The following is a 24,180-nucleotide window of genomic DNA, read 5'->3' on the forward strand; positions in this document are numbered from 1 at the left end:
CGGTTTGTCGGCCATTTTGACTCGCGCAGGACTTATGCTTCGCTCGCGGTTTCGTCTCTTTTCGACCATCTCCACCGCATTCAGACGTCGATCTGGGGCGTGTGTGTGACGTGGCTTTTTGAAGGTTAATTCGTCCATACCCGAGGGTGTGATCTCTCAGTCGCCTGTAGGGCGCCTTTGGATTTCCCAGGCGCCTTGAGGGCGCCTTTGTGCAGCTTCGGCTGTGTGACTGTATTTGCCATCCGCACGGGATTCTGGTCTCGATTGGACCTCGTTCTGGCGATCGCTGGAGCGAATCAATTTCGTCTAGAAGCCGGGAATAAGAGACATTGGGGAATGTTCATGTTTCACTCACTTGGAGCACAGTGAGTTAAATATTACAAAACTGATGGTACCATCATAGGACATATTGATTGTACTTTTGAATACTATTATTGTTGTACTGTTATTCTTGTGTGATCTTAATACAATATTTGTTTGTGAGTAACAATTGGGGTGGCTTCTCCCTTGATCTTTGACATACAGAATAACACATTTTTCTGCCGTGACTCCTCTCGGGTCTCGGCGGTACACCGTGACCAGGGGGTCGGGGAGGAGCACGTAACGTAACACATGTCATTCCAGACAGGCGGTGCACACACATATCGACAATCGGATCCATGTTATTCCAGACAGGCGGTGCACACACAGATCGACAATCGTGCCCACATCACTCCGGACAGACGGTGTACACACAGATCAACAATCGGACCCATGTCATTCCAGACAGGCGGTGCACACACAGATCGACAATCGGATCCACGTCATTCCAGACAGGCGGTACACAGATCGACATTCGGCATGCAAGACAACCGATGGGATTGCTGAGTTTGAACTTTAACATGCTGATCGATATGTATGAGTGAAGTACAGAGGTAGTTTTCAGATGGAGTCTGTGCGTTTTGGCCGTGGTCTTTGTTGATGTCATTAGTATTTAGGGCAGGCTTGTGTACATCGGCTTGAGATGACGTATGAAGGATGATCCGTGTACATCAATCAGTGCCCTGACATATACGGGCTCCCTGATTGGCCAGAGTGTGCTTAATCATCCCTGGTAGTTCTCACTACACCTTTGCGCAAAATTCAATCTCACTACACACAACTTCCTTCGGAGAATGGGTGACTTGCTAATCACTATAACCCCAACCCCAACCCAACAGCAATCCACACCAAGAAGATCTTCCATGAGCCTCGACACCTGTTTACAAAACAATATAAAAAAAACATCGATACGTGCCGGACTCGTACCTACTTCAAAAAAAACCTGTTGGTTTATCTGAAGCGAAGCATCATCACTAATTCGTGCGCGTGCATGACGTCATAAGAACTACATAATCCAAGGATCACATAAACAGTGTCCAAAAATGTTCTGCATGTACAAAGGTTCATTTACTGGACTTGTCACCGAACACTAGTGGCAGAAACCAGACACATATCCGGGGCTGGCTTTGAAATCGCCATTTTGTCAATCAAGGATGCTACCTGGATCTCCACGAGAATATGTCCATACAGCATCGAGATCAACATTTATAAATGTTGTTTAAAAAAAAGTTTTTTGATTATTGGAACGAGTAACGCAAATAGATTAAAATAAATAAATAAACAAGTACAGATACATTCAAAGTACACCGCCCCCATATATGAATGAATGAATGATCGTTTTAAGGCCATTTTCCCCGCAAGAGCAGGGGTTAGCCTTGCGGGCCCCATGACAATCCTGGTTCCCTGTTTGAGGCAATGTTTTTATGGCCGGATGCCCTTCCTGACGGAAGCCCTTCTTTCGATGCGCAGGGATACAGTGTATCTCTTCTAAACCGGGGTACACACCGGGATCATTCATCCCAGCAAGCTGATACTCAATTTGCCGACCTCGGAACGATGACAGGCTGAGTCAACCCACCTGGTGTTAATTTAGCGATCGACCGGGATTGGAACTCAGGATCCTAAGATCCCAAGCCTGCACCCTAACCGCTAAACCAACACCAGGCTGCCAACACCAGGCCAAATAATTAAATATCCTACAGCGCGGCATTGCCGGGGCGCCCGGCAATACCGCAGTGCAGCTCATAGAGGCTGCATTGTGAGGGAGAGGTGTACACTAATTGATTGATTAATTGTATAATTAAAATCAATAAAAGATTATCACAAAATATTTTCTTAATCAATTGGCTAATAGCATAACTAAACCACTAGTGCTTCATCTGAAGATGTATCTTTTAGAAATCTAATTAAATAAGTCATTAAAAAAATTAAATAATTAATTGATTAATCAATAAATAATTAATCGATTAATCAATAAATAATTTATCTATTAAATAATTAATCAATAAATAAAAAATATCCTTGATAGCCACATCACTTGGTCACTGTCATGTCCAAATATTAGCTTCCCAGCTCAAAAGGTGCCTGAGATATTGGCCAAATGAGAAAGAAAATAAATAAATGATTAATAATGAAAATAAATAAATAATAATCATTAAAAAATAAAATTATTAATCAATTCGGTCACAGAACACATAAACCACCACCATTTCATCAGAATCTGTAACTGAAAAAAAATTAAAATTTTTTAGTAATTAATCGAATAATTAAATAATTAATCGATTAATTGATTAATTGATTAATTAATAAATCAAAAATAGCCTTTGCAGCCAAATCACCTGGTCATTGGCATGTCCAAATATCAGCTTCCTAACTCAAAAGGTGCCTGAGTAAATGATCAGAAGAGAAAGGAAATTTGATTAATTAAATAAGTACTTAATTAATCGCTAATAATTAAATAACTCCTCAATTAATTGATTAATCAAAAAACAAAAAATAATGTTTTTTGACAAAGGACTTGCTCACTACTGTGCCCAAATTTCAGCTTCCTCGCTCGAAGGATGGCTGAGATATCGCCCGGACAAACAAACAAACAAACAAGAAAGAAAACAAACAAACAACCAGAGTGAAAACTGAGTACTCCCTTTCAGCGTGCGTCACTGCCGAGCCCCCTTCGGTGCCCGGCAATGACGATTTGCAATGCCTGGACATGGCATAGGAAAGGTGCGGTGTACAATTAATAAGAGTTGGGAACGAAATTTAAAATGCGTCGAAGATTTTGGGATCATGTGTAAATGGATCGATGGGTGATCGCGTTCTTCCGATGTTTACGGGTCGAAGGTGTTTGCGTACCAGGTTAAGTGCTCGCTGTTGGTTCGAGCCTCGAACCTTCGTATTTCCCAGCTTGGGCGGCGCGGGTAGCATCTGGTTTCCTTGGCAACGGTCACCACGGCATCGGCGGGGCGAGAGCACCGAGGGAACTCTGCCGCAATCCAACAAATCGGCTTTTAATTTGGAGTCTCCGCTAGGGGAGCGATGAAATCGAACATCCATCATCATCCTCATCATTGGCGCAGAGGGCTTTGGACGCGTTTTCTCCTCCCACCGCTCTCTCGTCCCTTCGTCCATCGGTCCATTCATTCCCCATCCAATCCATCCCGTCCTGCGCTACGCCCCCGAGCACGGTGCAAATGGGAGGGGCGGGAGGCACCCAGTGAGACCGGTGAGAGGTATCGAGGGGAAGGGCATGGGGGGGGGGGGGGGGGGAATTCTCCGCGTTCGGGGGTCAATGGAAACCGCTGCAAGCGGGATATAGAGAGAGGGAGGTGGAGGGACAACGGACGGGGCTTGAGCCCAAAAAGACCGGCTCTCTTTCAATGGCTCCCTGAGGGTACGGCCTTGTTTGAGACGGGATCGAAGCGAAGGTGCTCCAGGCCGTGCCACGCCGTGCCAAGTCCCCCATGGCAGAGGAGATGAACGCCAGCTGGGAGCGCACAGGCGACTCTGCAGTCATGGCCGCCCCGGCCTGAACGGTTCATGCGAATGTGTTTTGATTCCGCTTTGTTAACGCGCATCATGTCGCCTCGCTCGATTGTATAATGTTGCTGATGTAATCATGTAATCAACCTCCCTCGTATTCGTACATCATCGCAACACGTTTCCTTAGAGGGGGAAACAAATAAGTATAAAGTTTTTAATTCCATAACTTGATTCCAAACCAAACTCGACCCACGATAATACCTTCACACCATTTCACGTACATATGTCTTCTAATGGGACGAAATTCTCAGCTCGACTCTATAATCATACGAGAAACGCCAATATTTTGTATTTCCCAAGTCCTATATCTGTCCGTCCATCCGTCCGGGAACTACTCCCTCAGCTTTGGGGCTTGCCCCGTCAAACCTTCTGTGGAATGCTTTGGAGTCCCAGCGGGTGTCCTAAGGTGGGTGGGAGCTTTCATAAATTTCTCAATAAAATTATGATTTTGAGTTTGATCGATACGAAACTGCTCCATATCCGGATGTAAACACAATCACGGATTCGGCAGAAACATTCGCTGCTTTGATAACATCTCAATACAATTATGATTTGAGTTTCCACCCTAACGACGCTGCTTTCATCCATCTAGAGGTGGGTGGGACGTTTCATAAATTTCTCAATACAATTATGATTTTGAGTTTACATCCATACGATGCCTTTTGCTCACCAGCAGATTCGTCTGTATTGGTTATCAAGTGAGAACAGCGTCTATATTTGTTTTCCTCATGAGTTTTTGTAACATTGTATTTTGTTATATTAATGCTTTAGTATTAATTTGTGATTGGAATGATGAATGATGCAGTTTGGAATGAAAATACAGAGAGATTGAGTTTAAAGGAGAATGAGGAAATGACGTGAGCATTTCCACCTGTGACATTCGCAGATTCAGCATTTGCAGTTTCGTCATTCATTCACGAACCGGCTGTCCATGCCTGACGTTCGACTGAAGGTGTCACCAGAATGTGGAATTTATTGGTTCATAATTTCCCATTCACCGGTATTTGCCCAAGTCATCCACGAACAGGCTGTCCATGTCTGTCATTTGACTGAAGGTAGCACCAGAATGTGGAATTTATTGGTTCATGGTTTGGCATTCGCCAGTTTTTGCCGAAGTCATTCACGAACAGGCTGTCCATGCCTGACGTTCGATTGAAGGTGGCACCAGAATGTGGAATTTATTGGTTCATAATTTCCCATTCACCGGTATTTGCCCAAGTCATCCACGAACAGGCTGTCCATGTCTGTCATTTGACTGAAGGTAGCACCAGAATGTGGAATTTATTGGTTCATGGTTTGGCATTCGCCAGTTTTTGCCGAAGTCATTCACGAACAGGCTGTCCATGCCTGACGTTCGATTGAAGGTGGCACCAGAATGTGGAATTTATTGGTTCATGGTTTGGCATTTGCTTTGGGTCACTGAATTGGTTCACTAATCACTGTTTGTTGTTTTTTGTTTTTTTAGATCTAAAGCTCAAATGTCAAGGCTGCATAAAATCATCAATTTTCATTTTGTATTTATTAAACTTGTTTTCGTTATTTTGAGCATACTGAAAAATAAGACGTCTGAATAAAAACTGACGTGGATGGGCGTTGCATTTTAAGATGCTTTCTAGTTTTAATTGAATTATATACTTGAACACTGAAGAACACAAATCGTCTTCTTTGGGTGGTGTAAAATAGGGTGGTGTATAAGGGTGATGCATAAGACTGCTTTAATAGTGCGAAACTTCCGGAATTTTTTAAACAATCTTTAAAATCATTATTTTATTTAAATTGAAGTACAGTATAAACTGGGACACTGCATGGGGTAATGTGTTCTACGGACTCTCCAGTTATGCGAGTTAGTCGTTTGAAAAGTGTTCACGTCTCTTGAACGAATGTACTGTATCTCGATTTTATACAATACCCCTCCATTCTCCCTCCGAACCCCTCCCCCACCTCAAATCTGTTTAAAGCTGGGTCAAGGTTCGAACTCAGGCGAGACAGCTTAGAGGTGAGTGTGCACACGTCTAACCTATACCAATAGCACTAACCACAGAACATACAAACTAGACAGGCACTCGGTAGAGAGCATACCTCCACCAGGCTGAACAGTTTACGTTTTGTATCCCACTGATAGGCCAGATTTGGATTCAGACCTGAACCAAAATCTAATCGCTTTTCCTTGTCACCTACCTAACTCCTCACCCACCAGGTTTTGTCATAATCCATCCACATTTTTTGAGATATGGAGCCATATATCGTTTTTGACCCTATCTCTCAATAATGAAGAATGATAAAAAAAATTATTGGTTCCAGATCCGGATCCTCACCAAAATCTAATCGATTAGTCCTCATCATATACCCAACCTCTGCACCAAGTTTTGTCTGAATCCATCCACAACGTTTTTGAGATATCCTGCTCATAGACAAATAAACAGACAGACAAACAGACAGAGAAGGGTAAAAACATAATCTCCATCCACCTTCGTTGGCGGAGGTAACAAAAAATCCTTTTGACAAACGATCAGCACCAATGTAAACAAAATCATCCTTTCGGCAAATAAAGCATCAACATAACAAAAAAATTAACATGAAGGGGAGAAATAATGGCCAAAAACATTGCATAAACACTCGCATAAACAAAAATGAATATAAGCATGAAATGCACGTTATCAAAATTCAAAACACCCAATAAGCTTGAATGGAGAGCAAAGAGAGTGCACACATATACACCGCATGGATACCGATGACGAACTAAATGGATCACTGGCAACAGAGCCTACATAAAGAATACAAAACAAACAAACAATGAGATAAAAGACGAAGGCATCGGCGGTCATGGCACTTTTCTCATTACAGGTTTAATTGAAACCGACTATGCACGAGAAAGGTAGATCAAGAGCTTGAAACCAATTTCAAGGTTTATTCAGTGAGGGGCTCTTCAACTATCTTCGAGACGTGTGCGTTTATTAAAGTTTGTCGGATAAATACCTTCCTTTGTTTCCATCTGTATTTTATCAAAAACAAATGTTGCACAATTCATGGAAAACTGAGGCTTTGTACTGTTTTATAAACAAGAAGTCCTCATCGAGGACATAGCCCCCAAACCCCAGCCGCACCTTAAAGTGGGATGTGTAGATTTTACATAAAAATAAATAAATACACAAACAAATAAACAAGAAATATGCGGTGCATAGCACGATACTTGCGAAAACACTAAAATCAGTTGTTGACCTTTGGCCTATGTTGACCTTTTGTTCTATGTTGACCTTTTGGCCAATGTTGACCTCAAAAATAATTGGTGGTTGAATTAAGTGACTGGATATACAAATCCTGTTCAAATTTCAAGTTAATTGGATGAAAATTGAGGATTTTAGAAATTCCACCTAATTTGTTGACCGTTGGTCTATGTTGATCTTTTTGCCAAAGTTGACCTCAAAAAGAATGGGTGTTTGAATTCAGTGACTTGATATGTAAATCCTCTTCAAATTTCAAGTCAATCACATGAAAATCGACGATTTTAGAAATTTGACAAAATTGTTGACCTTTGGCCTATGTTGACCATTTGACATTTTGACCTCAAAATCAATAGGGTTCTTCCTTTTTCGTTTCGTAAAGTTTCATGAAGAACAGTTTATAATTGTGATCTGTAGGCGATTGACAAACAGACAGACAGACAGACAGACAGAGAGACAGACACACAAACAGACAAAACAAGAGGACGTCATGCAGAGCATGATACTTGCAAAATCCACCCCCTCCCCCACCCTCAAAAAGGATGCTATTGATCCATCAAATTGTCCATTTCATCCAGATTAAAATTGACGATCTCGATCAAAGCTTGGGTTAATAGGATGAAAAGTGACGATTTTTCAAATGAAAATGGATGATTTTAGAAGTTTCACCTTGAATTTCACCTTTGACCTTTTGACCTCAAAAATAGTTGGTTTCCCAATTCAGTGAGGGGATATGCAAATGCTGTTAAATTTTCAAGTCAATCGGATGAAAATTTGTTTTTTCAGATGAAAATTGATGATTTTGGAAGTTTGACCTAGTTGACCTTTGACCTTTTGTCCTCAAAAATAGTTGGCTTCCCTATTTAGTGACTCAATATACAAATGCTGTTCAATTTTCAAGTCAATCGGATGAAAATGTATGTTTTTTCAGATGAAAATTGATGATTTTGGAAGTTTGACCTTTGACCATTTGACCTCAAAAATGGTTGATTTCCCCATTTATTGACTCAATGTGCAAAATCTGTTCGGCATTCAAGTCAATCGGATGAAAAATTGTGATTTTAGAAAATTGACCTCCAGATGACCTTTTACCTCAAAATCAATAGTCTTCTCAATTGTGACGACCTCTACAACTTGGTGAAGTTTCATGGCGATCGGTTTAGAATTGTGACCTGTAGGTGAGTGACAAACAAACAAACAGACAGACAGACAGACAAACAAACAGACAGACAGACAAACAAACAGACAGACAGAATAATAAACTGAACCGACCAACATATTTGAAAAATCTTCGATTTTCGCAATTAATTAATGTTTATAGTGGAGATGTTAAAGTGTATATAAATAAATAAATAAATAAAAGTGTGTTGTTCGTGAAGATGGTAAAGTGGATATATATAAATCGATAAATAACCTGATGCATGCTTTATAACTGTGAGCAGTTATTCCAGGGCATACGCCGCCCTGCTTTGAATGAACCCCGCTTTGACCGCGGACGCATGACCCATGACTTAATTGGTATCAAACTTTTTTTCACCATTGGTTATAGATCACATACTTAAAGTTTCAAATTGATCGATAAGGTTTATTTTTCTATCCAATATGGCTGCCAGACGAGGTGACAGATGACGTCATCTTTACAAAACTGAATGCCGAATGGGTGGTAGTTGACTAGTCGATCACATATTTCATGTTTAGCTTTGATTGGATAAGCTTTCTTTTTATATCCAATATGTCTGTCAGACCAAGTGACCAATGAAGTTATAATTTTCAAACTATACTCCCCATCGGTACGCTCGATCATACATACCTATGAAGTTTCGCATCAATAAATGAAACCGTTCAACTGAAAGCAATCGTTTTAAAGTTTTGTACCAGAATTGTACCAAATCATGTGACTGATGACATTTTAGTTATCATACTGGACTGACAGAATGGCTGAGAGGTACACACACTCGCCTCTAAGCTCTCCAGCCTGGGTTTGAATCATCGGTGTTTCGCAGGACGGGTGATTCATCAATGTGTTTTCCGTTCCTCGGATAGACGTTAAACTGGGCGCCCTGTCGGCCGACATTCATTGGTGGATGTTAAAGATCCCATGGTGTGTTTTGCGAAGATTAGGTGAGCTATTCGCCGGCACCATAACAAATTCCTAATTATTGCCCGAACCAGCAGAGGACATTGCATCAGCAGCACAGCTGTGCCCTCAGCCCGCAGCTTTGTGCTGCATACGAAGGAAAAAAGTAATAAGTTATCATACTTTTATCCCCATGTGCAGTCGATGACATACTTAAAGTTTCTCATCCATAACTTCAGCAGTTTGGGGGATTTTTAAAGGTTTTACCTTCAATCCAACATGGCTGCTAGACAACGTGATCGATGACCTTTACATTTTCAAACTATATTCCCCATGGGTAGTTTATCATATGTATGAAGTTTTGCATGGATAGGTTCAGCAGTTTTAGAGAAGAAGATTTTAAAAATTAACAATTTCAATCGATATGGCTGCCAGACCACTTAATTGATGACGTCATAAATGTAACAAGAAAACAGAATTGTGTTTTAGACATATGAAGATCAGACACCAGATCAGGCATATGAAGTTTCAATTTTTTCAGATAAGGATTTCGATTCAATCAATTATGTCTGGCATACCACTTCACCAATGGTGCTGTGGCTATCTAACTTTATTCCCCATGGGGAGTTGGTGACATATCTTGAGTTTTGTACCCTGCTCCTTTCCTATCCCATCTCCAGGCGTTGCATGACGTCATCACCGGGCACTGAAGGGGGCCCGGCGATGACGCGCATTGAAAGGTAGTACAGTCGGACCCTGCTATTCGCGGGGGATATGTTCCTGGAAAATCCCCAAAGAGTGAAACCCATGAATAGCGGGGCATTGTTTCAATGGAAAATGGGGGGATAGGTTCCCTAGTCGTGAAAATCCACGAATAGAGAGGACCAAACCGCGAACGGCAAGGAAAAATCCGCGAATGGTAATGCAAATCCCGAGAATGTCGACGATAATCCACGAAGGTCGATGAAAATCCTGGAAATGGCGAAACAAAACCCGCGAATGACGGTGATAATCCGTGATGGTCGATGAAAGTCCCGGAAATGGCGAGACAAAACCCGCGAATGGCGGCGATAATCCGCGAAGGTCGATGAAAGTCCCGGAAATGGCGAGACAAAACCCGTGAATGGTGGCTATAATCCGCGAATGTCGGCGATAATCCCCGAAGGGCGATGAAAATCCACAAAGGTCGATGAAAATCCACAAAGGTCGATGAAAATCCACAAAGGTCGATGGAAAAGTTACTTAACTGATCTCTCCATACAGGTTGCTTCTGTCACACCAGACGTGATCTGCTTAACAGAAACTTTCCTCCTTTATGATGTCTCTGATTCCATAGTATCTCTCCCGGGCTACTCCCTCCTCCGGTATGATAGACCTGAGCCTCGTCCTGGAGGCGGGGTTGCTATCTTTATCAAAAACTCTCTTCCTCACTCGCCCTGCACTGCACTCTCTCCACCTCACCCCCAGGAATACCTCTGGCTACGGCTTCCCCTTCGCTCCCACCTCTTGTTCATATGTGTGTTGTACCGTCCACCAAACAGTGATGACTCCATCTACATCTCGCTGTCTGATGATATGGACCAACTTCTATCTACTCATCCCAACTCTCTCTTCCTCATATGTGGTGATTTCAACTGTCATCATGCCAGTTGGCTGGGTGTGGGTACCTCTCTCACCAGCCATGGCTCCTCAGCAAAGGACTTCTGCGACTCACTGGGACTGACACAATCTGTCAATTTCCCGACCCGGATCTCAGTCAACGGAACATCTTCTCTTCTGGACTTGGTTATGACTAACTTCCCTGAAAATGTCTGCTGCTCTTCTTCTGCTCCGATCGGATCATCTGATCATGTCCTTGTTAAAGTGGACATCTCTCTGACCATCCTCAGGGAGCCTGCTCAGCGTCGACGAGTCTGGCATTTCACTCAGGCCAACTGGCACGGTCTTCAAGCAGCCATCAATCATCTGGACTGGTCTCCCATCTCTACCACCTCTGACATCAACTCATCCTGGGAATTCTTCCAAAGTAAATTGCTCTCTCTCATGCACAGATTTATCCCATCTCGTCTTCAGTTGTCATACCCTTCCTCCCGTCCATGGTACACGGAATCTTGTGGTGAGGCTGTTGCCCAGAAACAACTTGCCTTCGTCTCCTGGAAAGCAAATCCAACGGAAGGAAATCTCATTTCCTTTCACAAAGCCCGAAACAAGTGTGTGTCCACCCTCAGGAGAGCCAGGAAACAATATATCTCCGTTCTCAAGACCGAACTCTCTTATCTGTCTCCCTCTTCCAAATCCTGGTGGCGTCTGGTCAAATCCGTTTCTGGTGTTTGTGCCCCCTCCATCCCCTCCCTTACCTCAAACGGCTACACAGCTGACTCCGCACGTGAAAAAGCTGAATGCCTCAACTCTGTGTTTGCCTCTAAATCTTGTGTCCCAAACCCATCCCTCTCTGTACCCACCATACCCAGTCGTACCCTGCTGCTCCTGGACTCCGTGTCCTTTCCTCCTGACAAGGTGGAAAAGTTTCTGTCAACCCTCGACTCTGATTCTGCAACTGGACCCGACGGCATCAGCCCACGGGTCCTAAAATCCTGCTCTGCTGCTCTATCTCACCCTCTCTCTGTTCTCTTCACCCTCTCTTTTGCTCAAGGTCAACTGCCATCTGCTTGGAAATCAGCCAACATCACCGCTTTGCACAAAAAAGGTGCAAAAACAGATCCTAGCAACTACAGACCAATCAGCCTTCTCCCAATTATCAGCAAAGTCATGGAACCCATCATTGCTTCGGATATGAAATCTTTCCTCTTCTCCAATGGCTTGATCTCTGATCATCAATTTGGTTTCAGACCAGGTCATTCTACTCTGGACATGCTGCTTCTGCTGTCTCAACAATGGATGGAGGTCCTCAATGCCAAACAGGAAATTAGAGCTGTCTCCCTCGACATATCACGTGCCTTCGACACGGTCTGGCACCCCGCTCTGCTCACCAAACTCTCCTCCTTTGGTATCCATGGAAATCTCCACGCATGGCTGGCGGACTTCCTCTCTAGTCGTCGTCAACGTGTGGCCCTGAATGGGTTTCTCTCATCTCCTCTTCCTGTTCAGGCTGGAGTTCCCCAAGGCAGTGTTCTGGGCCCCGTGCTTTTTCTGGTCTTCATCAATGATCTCTCTGACTCTCTCGAAAATCCTCTCTATCTCTTTGCTGATGACTCCACTCTCTGCCGCTCCATTCCTCTTCCCTCAGATCGGCAGTCTGCTGCCTCCTCACTCTCTGAAGACCTGGAAAAAATCACAGACTGGTCAAACAAGTGGAACATGTCTTTCAATCCTGACAAATCTCACACTCTTACTATGTCTCTCCGAAAAGATCGACTGGACAACCCTCCCATATACTTTCTCAACAATCCTCTCCAAGAAGTTCTGTCGCTCAAGATTTTGGGTCTCACTATCTGCCATGATCTTTCTTGGGAAAACCACATTTCCAAGCTGGCCTCCAAAGCCAGTCGCCGACTGGGCATCCTCCGTCGTGCGAAGTCCTTCCTCGGCACACCTGAGCTCCTCACCACATACAAGGCTTTCATCCGCAGCTCAATGGAATACTGTTCTCCCCTATGGGCCGGTGCTCCTGCCTCACACCTAGCTCGGCTTCACGCTGTTGAAACCAAAGCTTTCAGAATTATTGGAATCTCCCGCGATGAAGCTATCTCTGAGGGCCTTTCACTCACTCACCGCAGGCAGGTAGGTGGTCTTTCTGTCTTCTACCGACTCCTCTCCGGCCTTGCACCCCCAGCTCTCTCTGTGCTCTGTCCCCCAAATATTCCTACAGGTCGCACAAGATCTGCCAGCAACCCTCTGATGGTTAAACTGCCGAAATCTCGGCTCTCTGCTCACCTTCACTCTTTCATTCCTCTTTTCTCCCACCTCTGGAACAAACTCCCTCACTCCCTTCAATCCCACTCCTCCCTCCAGGTCTTTAAAACAGCTGTTCACCACCATCTCTTATCTTCCCCCATCCAAAACCTTGATCTTTTCTACCCCCGCTAATTCACCCCAGATCCACCTTGTTTGAAATTCCAACTTCTTTCCTGGAAGTCCTGGCAGTGTCCATATGTTTTATACCTCTCCCACCGCCCCCTTCCCATGCCCCCCCCCCCCAAAGCCCTCGCCCTCTCTCAGATCTCTCGATGTCTCCATGTCTCTCGGTCCCTGCTCTCAAATGTTGTGTTTGTGTCCTTCCCCCTCTCTCCCCATCTTGTCTACCGCTCCCGATGTTATATGTTTTATGTGTCGGTTTGTCTTTGTGTGTGATTAATGTTCGCTCTTTCACGAGCCTCGATCTTGTATACAAAAAAAAAAAAAAAAAAAATCCACAAAGGTCGATGGAAATCCACAAAGGTCGATGAAAATCCACGAAGGTCGATGAAAATCCTGTGAAAGTATGCCACGGCATTGTTTCAATGGGGAAAGGGGGGATACGTTATAGGTTCTCAGCGGTTCCTGATTCATAGAGGAAATGTTTTTAAGTTTAAAATGTTTTTGACCGCAAATGCACATGATTACAGTTTCACAAAAAATGTTTACAAATAAAGAAAACGACACCAGGTACCATTTCCAATTTATTGAAGGAATGCGCTTACAGTTTATTAAAAGTGCTTAACCATACCGTGAAAGTAAAAAAAACCACACCATCATTTACGGTTTGAAATTTTTGTTTTACAAACACATGCAACTTTCAAATGATGATGATGGTGATGATGATGATGATAGTGATGAATTAAAATCCCATGAATTTCTCAAACTCTGAGGATGACCTAAATGATAGTCCTGCAACGTCATGCACTGAGGGAAAGGCAGGGCAGGCAGCAGTTGAGGGTGTTGATGAGGACGCTGGTGAGGAAAACTAAGAGGGCGGCAGGAGAGGAGGGTGCTGGTGGTGTTAAGGTGCAGGGAGCAGGGTTGAAAGAAATGGGTAATGAAGAGCTGCCTGGCAGATTGCCGCAGGTTTCGATGCAGCTCTTTGTAGGGGAGAAGCAAATCATCCAAGCTCCTCTTGAACTTGAAGTACCTCTCCATGACTGGGTGAGCATCTTCCAACTTGTCGACAAACTCCCACATGCCATACAGCAACTCACCCAGGAACTGGACTGTGAGGTTAGACCTTGGCACCTCTTCCTCATCACTGCCGGCCTCCTCCTCCTCGTAAACCATTATAATGGCTTCCAACTCCTCCTCGGTGAGGTTGACACCATGTGAGGAAATGAGAGCCTCCAACTCCTCAGGCTGCATGTCATCAAATCCTTCCCCTCCCAACTGCCGTGCCAACCCGACAATCACATGCTTCTCCTCTATTATCGGGAAAGCCAGTGAAGTTTGTGCCAACACGCGTTGATGGTGGAGGCTCTCACCTCATCCAGCGACTCCTTGATGGTGCCGATGCAGTGGGCAATGTTGAAATCCTTCCAACACTGCCCGACAGTGAGCCCTGGGTTACAAAATCCAAAATTTCTCCATTGCATCCAAAAGGTGGCGAAAGGTGCGACGGGTGTAAGGTTGGTCCTTGGTCGAGGTCGAGTGGCTGGATGAGGGAGATGGTGTTGGGCGGCAGGAAGATCACCTCGACATTCAGGTGAGCCATGTCCAGGTTCACGGGATGGCCAGGAGCGTTGTCCAGGAGCAAGGGAACTTTGAACACAAGGTTTTTTCCCACCAAATACCTCTACACCTGAGGGAGGAAACAATTATGGAACCAGTCCAGGAAGGTTGCTGCCATCACCCAGGCTTTCCTGTTGGCCCTCCAAAACATGGGCAGAGTTTTCTTGTTCTTGCCCTTGAGAGCACATGAGTTCTGGGAATGGTATAACATCATGGGTTTGACCATGCGGTCCCCTTTTGTGTTTGCACAGAGGAGAAGAGATACCCGGTCCTTGGCAGCCTTTAATCCCGATGCTGTCTCCTCGCGCTTCTAGATGAAAGGTCTCGTTGGCATATTTTTCCAGAAGAGGCCAGTCTCGTCAACGTTGAACACCTGCTCTGGGAGGTATCCCTTCTCTTCGATCAGCCTCGCGAGTTGAGCAGGGAACACTTTTGCCGCCTCGTGGTCTGCAGAGGCACGCTCCCCTGAGAGCTTCACATTTTTGAGACAGCACCGCTCCTTGAAACGATTGAACCATCCCTGGCTTGCAGTGAATGAAGTCGCGCTGCTTGTACCATCATCGCTCAACGCATCACTCGTGCTGTCACCACCCACGCCAGCACCAAACAGATGATCGTAAATTTGTTTGGCCTTTTCGCGAATGTGAGGTCCACTCAAGGCATACTTTTCTGCATGTTGTCCTCGATCCATATGCTGAGAGCCTTCTCCATCCTTTCTATGTGGACATCCCGGGCATGGGTGACCACCTTCGTACTCGATACAGCACTCGCTGTCACGAATTGCCTTCTCGTTCTTCCATATGTAGCGAACGGTGGATTCGTTGACGCCATAATGCCTGCCCACAGAGGCCGCACTCTCTCCTCTCGAAAGCCAGTCGAGCAGCTACACTTTCTGGCAAAGGCTCATGACTTTCTTCTGCGTCTTGGTAGTCGACGCATCTCTGGTGCTTGGCAGCCATTATTGAACGATGAGCAGAGCAAATCAAAAACACAGGTCAAAGCAACGGGACGAGAACAATGATCGAAATCGAGGACAGTCTGTATATGAAGGATTGAGAGCATTGTGGGTATTGAGCCTATCTGCTAATTTCAATACATAATAGATTTAATTAAGCGTTTGCATTCTATATTTCGTGGGGATGACATGTTTTCGTAGCTGGTGGAACATCCCCCGAAGCGTTTTCATTGTGTTAAGATCTCTGATAATGCTTTACCGTAAATTGCAAACTGTAATCGATTTAATGAAGCGTTTGCATTCTATAATTCGTGAAGTTGACTTGTTTACACATCTGGTGGGATATCCCGAAAACTCTCGATTACAGTCCAGCTAAAATTCGCAGCTGCAAAAGCCATGAAACGCATATCACACAGCAAGTCATGCTCACGGCTCGTAGAAGATGTTATTTGTGTGTATGTCCAGCTGCTTTTTGCATGTCTGGTAAAACATGGGTTTTGTATATGTGTCAAGCTAGCGGATCTTAAAAAAAAAATTTGTGCCCCTTGAAAAACCCGCAAATTCGTACAACATAGCCTGAATAGGGGGAAAAAACCCCGCGATTTCGCGGAACACAGCGGCGAAGAGAAAAAAAACTACGAATTTGCGAAACATTTTTCCGCGAATACGGAAACATGTCGCATTTTATCAACCGCGAATATGCGGATTCCGTGAATTTGCAGGGTCCGACAGTACTCAGTTTTCACTCCGGTTTCTTTCTTGTTTGTTTGTCTGGGCGATATCTCAGCCATCCTTTGAGCTAGGAAGCTGAAATTTGGGCACAACAGTGAGCACATGCTTTGGCAAAAACACATTTTTTTTTAAATTAATCAATTAATTGTTTAATTACTTCATTATTATCGATTAATTAAGTACTTATTTATTTCCTTTCTCATCTGGGCAATATCTCAGGCACCTTTTGAGTTAGGAAGCTAATATTTGGACACGACAATGACCAAGTGATTTGGCTGTAAAGTGTATTTTTGCTTTATTGTATAATCAATTAATCGATTAATTATTTAATTATTCGATTGATGTCTTAATTAATTAATTTTCAAAAAGTTACAGCTTCAGATTAAATGGTGGTAGTTGAGGTATGCTATTAGCCAATTGATGAAGAAATTATTTTACTATTATCATTTATTGATTTTAATTACGCAATTTAATCAATCAATTATTGTACATCTCTCCCTCCAAATACCGTCTCTATGTGGTGCATGGTGGTAACGCCCGCGTGCACTGGAGGATGTTATTTATTTATTTTGCGTGGGGGTGGTGTACTTTGAATGTATCTGTACTTGTTAATTATTTTTCTTCAATGATTTCGGAGATGTCTAAAGTTATTCATTTAATCCAATATGACTGGCACATGATGTCAGTTATCAATAAAAAAATTATCCATGGGGAGTCACTCCTATGTTGAAAGTTTTGCTTCAATTGGACAAGCAGTTGCAGTGAAAACGAATTTTTAAAGTGAGTAAAAATGAAAGGAGTGCAAAAGGTGGAGCAAAGTATAATAATCTGAACGAAATCAACAGGGTACAAGCCAGAATGGCTTCGTTCCCTAATTAAAAGGTGTGTTGTTGGTGTTGGTAAAATGTATATAAATAAATTATTTTTTCCCAAAAGCATACACAATCCTGTACTATTCTCTCCCATAAAAAAAATTAAATTTCCAATATTTCAAATTGCCTCCGATCCCAAAATCATTTGATGTGCCTCATCCCCAGATATCATTGCGTACATTTTATAAATAAAAGTCATTTTCTTTGTGTCGTTGGTTATCTCCAAAGAACGGTGTGCACTTGAGTGTGTGTGTGTGCATGCACACGTGCCTGCATGTGTGTGTGTGTGTGTGTGTGTGTGTGTGTGTGTGTGTGTGTGTGTGTGCGTGTGCATACGTACGTGTGCATGCATATGTGTGAGTGTGAGACACCAATCACACCCAAACTACTGGGCCAATTGCTACTAAACTTGACACAAAGCCAAAATTGGACCCCATGCTGAACATAGGCTACTTGGTTTTTTGTAATGACCATGGCTAATGACGATATTGTTAAATTAAATTCTAAATTATATTGTGACAGTTTGTGGGTGTGGCCTCGACGTCACCCGTTCCTGCCCCTCCCTCTCCACCTCGCTCCCCCAAGCCCAAAACCGCGAGACTTGTGTGAGACCCTCGTTGTCCCGGCGAAATCCCTCCTCTCTGAGGTGAGCTTCTTGCCCTGTTTCATTCCCATCGAAGTTAAACCTTTAACCCCTCTTCACCCCATTCTGCCATTTCTTGTTCCCCTGTTCAGACATTTTCATCCATTTGACAAAGCCTCCCTCCTGTAGACAATGGCTCCAATGCACCACCAATGTGCACTCATGAAAGACTCACCCTACCCGGCCCGCGAAAGTAGTTACCATATATAAACTTTCAAACAAGAGGACACTACCGAGTGTTAGTGAAGTGTTGGTGTATGTTCGTGAGGGACTTGCCTTTTTTTTTTTTTTTTTTTTTTTTTTTTTGTATAAAAGATCGAGGCTCGTGAAAGAGCGAACATTTATCACACAGAAAGACAAACCGACAAACCGACACATAACCGACAAACCGACACATAGAACAAATAACATCGGGAGCGGTAGACAAGATGGGGAGAGAGGGGGAAGGACACAAACACAACACAACACAACACAACACAACACAACATTTTAGAGCAGGAACCGAGAGACATGGAGACATCGAGAGATCTGTGGGAGGGAGAGGGCTTTGGGGGGGAGGCATGGGAAAGGGGGTGGGAGAGGCATAAAACATATGGACACTGCCAGGACTACCAGGAAAGAAGTTGGAATTACAAACAAGGTGGATCTGGGGTGAATTAGTGGGGGTAGAAAAGATCAAGGTTTTGGATGGGGGAAGATAAGAGATGGTGGTGAACAGCTGTTTTAAAGACCTGGAGGGAGGAGTGGGATTGAAGGGAGTGTGGGAGTTTGTTCCAGAGGCGGGAGAAAAGAGGAATGAAGGAGTGAAGGTGAGCAGAGAGCCGAGATTTCGGCAGTTTAACCATCAGAGGCTTGCTGGCAGATCTTGTGCGACCTGTAGGAATATTTGGGGGACAGAGCACAGAGAGAGCTGGGGGAGCAAGGCCGGAGAAGAGTCGGTAGAAGACGGAAAGACCACCAACCTGCCTGCGGTGAGTGAGTGAGAGGCCCTTGGAGTTAGCTTCATCACGGGAGATTCCAATGATTCTGAATGCTTTGCTTTCAACAGCGTGAAGACGAGATAGGTGTGAGGCAGGAGCACCAGCCCAGAGGGGAGAGCAGTATTCCATTGAGCTGCGGATGAAAGCCTTGTACGTGGTGAGGAGCTCAGGTGTGCCAAGGAAGGACTTCGCACGACGGAGGATGCCCAGTCGGCGACTGGCTTTGCAGGCCAGCTTGGAAATGTGGTTTTCCCAAGAAAGATCATGGCAGATAGTGAGACCCAAAAGCTGCAGCGACAGAACTTCTTGGAGAGGATTGTTGAGAAAGTAGATGGGAGGGTTGTCCAGTCGATCTTTTCGGAGAGACATAGTAAGAGTGTGAGATTTGTCAGGATTGAAAGACATGTTCCACTTGTTTGACCAGTCTGTGATTTTGTCCAGGTCTTCAGAGAGTGAGGAGGCTGCAGACTGCCGATCTGAGGGAAGAGGAATGGAGCGGCAGAGAGTGGAGTCATCAGCAAAGAGATAGAGAGGATTTTCCAGAGAGTCGGAGAGATCATTGATAAAGACCAGAAAAAGCACAGGGCCCAGCACACTGCCTTGGGGAACTCCAGCCTGAACAGGAAGGGGAGATGAGAGAAATCCATTCAGGGCCACACGTTGACTACGACCAGAGAGGAAGTCCGCAAGCCATGCATGGAGATTTCCATGGATACCATAGGAGTAGAGTTTGGTGAGCAGAGCTGGGTGCCAGACCGTATCGAAGGCACGTGATATGTCGAGGGAGACAGCTCTGATTTCCTGTTTGGCATTGAGGACCTCCATCCATTGTTGAGACAGGAGAAGCAGCATGTCCAGAGTAGAGTGACCTGGTCTGAATCCAAATTGATGATCAGAGATCAAGCCATTGGAGAAGAGGAAAGATTTCATATCCGAAGCAATGATGGATTCCATGACTTTGCTGATAATTGGGAGCAGGCTGATTGGTCTGTAGTTAAAAGGATCTGTTTTTGCACCTTTTTTGTGTAAAGCGGTAATGTTTGCTGATTTCCAGGATGCTGGCAGATGACCTTGAGCAAAAGATAGGGTGAAAAGCACAGAGAGAGGGTGAGATAGAGCGGCAGAGCAGGATTTTAGGACCCGTGGGCTGATGCCGTCTGGTCCAGTTGCAGAATCAGAGTCGAGGTTAGACAAAATGTGCGCCACTCCAGGTGGCCTTGGTCGGTTCATGCGAGACTTGGACCGGGGACTTCCCTCCAGCCAACCTGGAACGTGGGATTAATGGTTGTGTTTGTTGGAGAAAGGGAAGAGTATCCTTTGTCATTCTCTGGGAGGGATCATGGTCATGTGCGCCACTCCAGGTGGCGTGCTCCCTCTCGGACGGGTCATGGTCATGGGCACCGTTTCTTCCCCAGTTCGGAAATTTTGTTTGTGAGTGACTTCATAGTGTTGTCTTTTTATGAAGCTTAAAACGTACCACTACCACTACTACCACCACTACCCCTAGTACTACTACTACCACTAGTACTACTACTACTATGATTACCAATACTACCACGAAAGTAATACAACAACCACCACTACTACTACTACTGCTGCTACTACTACACCACGCCATTTTGCTGCTACTCAAGCCATGCTATTTTCGACATTTCCTCCTCATCCTCCTCCGTTTTCGTTTGTATTTTTGTTTTGTTTTGGATATCTGAACCGCATTGGTTCCTTTTCTTGTTTTATCTTGACATTCGGTTTGATTTAATTTGTCCTTTTGTGTTCAGGCCTAGCCGCGGCATGCGGCCGTGCACCCATGTGGGACTAGTTACGCCTTATTATGGCGTTATCGCTAAAGTACTTGGCAATCCCTTTGTTCTTTGGTTTAATCATCATTTAGGTTACTGAATTTTTACACTATGGTGAGCGGGTGGGTGAGTGAGCGTTATTTGATTAATAACGTGTTTTTGTTACCTTGGTTCTGAGAGGGACAATTAATTATTTTTGAATCATGCCGATGCATAATGAATGGGCTGATGTCGCTGCGACCACTTCTGGTGCAGGTGTGGGGAAAAAGCACACCCGTTTCAGTCCTTGACAAGGAAACATGGTGTGAGATGCGAGTTGGGACAAACTGCCCAAATGGAAGCGCATGTGAGCGCAATTTCCATTGTGGTTGGTTCATCAGTAATAGTTGCAGCCTCTAAAATGTATGGAAGAGCTGTGTTCTTCCTTAAATCCGAGGCTGCAGCGAATAAGGTGATAGATAAAGGCATTGTTGTTTGTCCAAGTAGAACCACTTTTGAGCCTTGGAACACCAATCATACTCTCTAACATCCCTTCCTTTATAACTGATCATGTGGCTGTGCCATTCTTGGAATGATTGGGGGTGCTAAGATCACACATTAGGCTTGTGCTGCTCGGATGTCGTGAGCTTGCACTACGTCGTATCTTGTCTTTTAAAAGACATGTTGTCTTTTGTCTTTCCATTGAACTATACAATGACACGGAATTGTAGGGATCCTTTGTCATTCCGTTTGAAGGTAATAATTATGAGGTCTTTTATATGACTAATGAGCCTTGTAGTCATATTTCTAAGGCAAAGGATCACTTGAGAGCAGACTGTCCCACTGTCTTAAAGAAAGTGTCTGCTCCTCAGAGCCTTGAACAGCAAAAGGGCAAGGAGAGTACCACTCCAGGTATCGGTAAATAAGTACCTGCTTCTTGATGTCCAGAACAGTCGAAGGAAGAGGAACGTAGTACTTCAGAGGTTCCTGTGCCGTGTCCTGGCCCGAGCTTACCCTCAGACATAGACCAATGGCAAAGGTAGGGAAAGGGAAAAGAGCACAGAAGAGAAAATCGGAGCCAGAAGATGAGGGGAATGGTGATCATGTTGATACTTCTGAAGATACAACTGATAAGGACATGGCAAAACGATCAACAGAGTCTGGTGCTCTGAAAAAAATAGAGATCATTACAGAAACTGAACAAATGGAAGAAGAAATGGGTACTCATCCTCAAGTACCAGATCATGAATGTGATCGGCTGCCAAGTGCATCTGGTGACCTGCCAAAGAGTGAACAGAGAAGCAAAATATCTATAACTAAAGCCAGTGTGGTAATGACGACTGACCCGGTGACATCTCCTGACTTGACAGAGTTAAAGGAGACTGAGAGGTCTGCAGTGAAGATGGTACATCCCGCTGCACCAACGACAGCTGCAAAGAAGCTTCACAATAAGCCAATTGAAGCTGCATCCAAAGTGGATATTTCTCAAAGAAAAAACACCACCGAATGCTCAAATAAAAGTGTGGAGTCCATTTCTGTTGAAGAAAGGAGACTAAAAGAACCAATCATACAAGCAGCTGAGGTCGTGCCTGTACGGATTGAGGTGTTGAGAACTTCCTCTGTATCCACAAGATGCGCAGAGAGGGAAGTTGACAGGCACGCCTCACAGAAAACACCTCAAATGGATGAACTCCTCGTTCCTTTGGAAGTAACATCCTCAATTCCTACAACTTTGTCTAGTGGGGCAGCAATAACTGCACCACATATACCGGAGGAGGTTTCATCTGTGTTTCCAGAAGCCTCTGCCAAGCCTGTTTAAGTAACGACGAGGTAGAGGGTGAGGCACCCAGAGAAAACGAAGCAAAGGGGAGAGACCATGAGACCCCAGACAGTGACGACGAGGAGAGCATTGGGGACTGGGAAGATCAAGGAGCGATAAATGACCTTTGAGTCGGAACTGCCTTCAGGTCATCTTTCTTGCATTCCTGGCAATGAAATTTTAGAGTTCCTTGAACAAAGTTTACATGGTAGGAAGAAAGTTGAAACCGTCTTAAAACTGTGGAAAGACTACAATTTACTTGTGCATTCTCTAGATGTACTGAGAAGAGAAGGACACAAAAATAAGGCTTCAGGCTCAGCTGAACAAGTCCGAGTCAGGAAGTTTCTTTCACAACTGTTGATCTATGGGTCGAAGAATGAACTGACTTAGGTTGGGTTTTTCAACTTTATGTGAGCAAAGAATTTTGATTTACATAATGACCGCAATAGGTTTTCGTCTTGGATCATTGAACGTCAACGGATGTAAAGATGCATTTAGGGTGCATCAAGTATTGTCCCTCTGTTTGAAGGAGAAACTTGGAGTGGCGTTTCAACAAGAGACCCACACAACACAGGTTGAAGCTTTCAGATGGAGAAGTCAATGGCAAGGATTGGCGTATTTTAGTCACTTAACAGATACGTCCTGTGGGGTGGCTATCCTCTTTTCATCATCCTTAAAGGTCGATACACTTGTGATAAATGAGGTCAGTTTAGGCCATTTGTTACATGTGAAAATACGGTTTGAGGATGTTGTTATTAACCTCGTGAACGTTTATGCACCATGTGTTGGAGCTGGGAGAGTGCGTTTCTTTGGCCACATGCGAAGATTTATGCTTACCTTACCTGATGAAGAATTTGTAATTATTAGAGGTGACTTTAACTGCATTCTCAATCCCTCACTCAATCATGTGGGTGAAGAGCCGCATGGTCCCTTCTGCTAAAGCTTTACAATAAACAATAACGCAGTTAAACCTGAGAGACATTTTGCGTACAGCATCACACAGACAGGTCATTTACATACACTAGCACCAGGGGTGGCCATATCTCACAATCCCGACTAGACAGAATATATCTGTCTTATCGTTGGTGCAGGAATGTCAGTGACTGCGATATCAAATTCGCACATTTTACGGATCATAATCTGGTCTGGATAAAGCTTTCTCTTGCTGAGACAAGGGGCGGTACTGGTCTCTGGCACTTCAACAATGCCTTCGTTCACGATGAAGGTTTTCTTTTAGTATTTTATAACTCTTGGCAGGTGTGGAGAAACAGAAAAATGAGATTTCTGCTCGCTTGGACTCTGGTGGGATGTGGGGAAGGTGCGGCTGAAATTGTTGTGCCAGGAGTACTCATACGGAATGAGCAAAACACTTGGGATGGAGATAAGGAGGCTAGGGGAGCAGCTGTTGCATCTCGAGCGTCGTCTGACAACACTTAACCCTGCTGAATTGCAAAGGTATGAAGAAAAAAAGAAAAAAGAACACCCTGAAAGCGTGTAGCTGTATGAAGACCCGGGGAGCGTATGTGCGCTCACGGTTGCAGCTACAAG

Source organism: Myxine glutinosa, chromosome 6 (genome assembly GCF_964187855.1).
Source record: "Myxine glutinosa chromosome 6, kmMyxGlut1.1, whole genome shotgun sequence".
NCBI lineage: Eukaryota > Metazoa > Chordata > Myxini > Myxiniformes > Myxinidae > Myxine > Myxine glutinosa.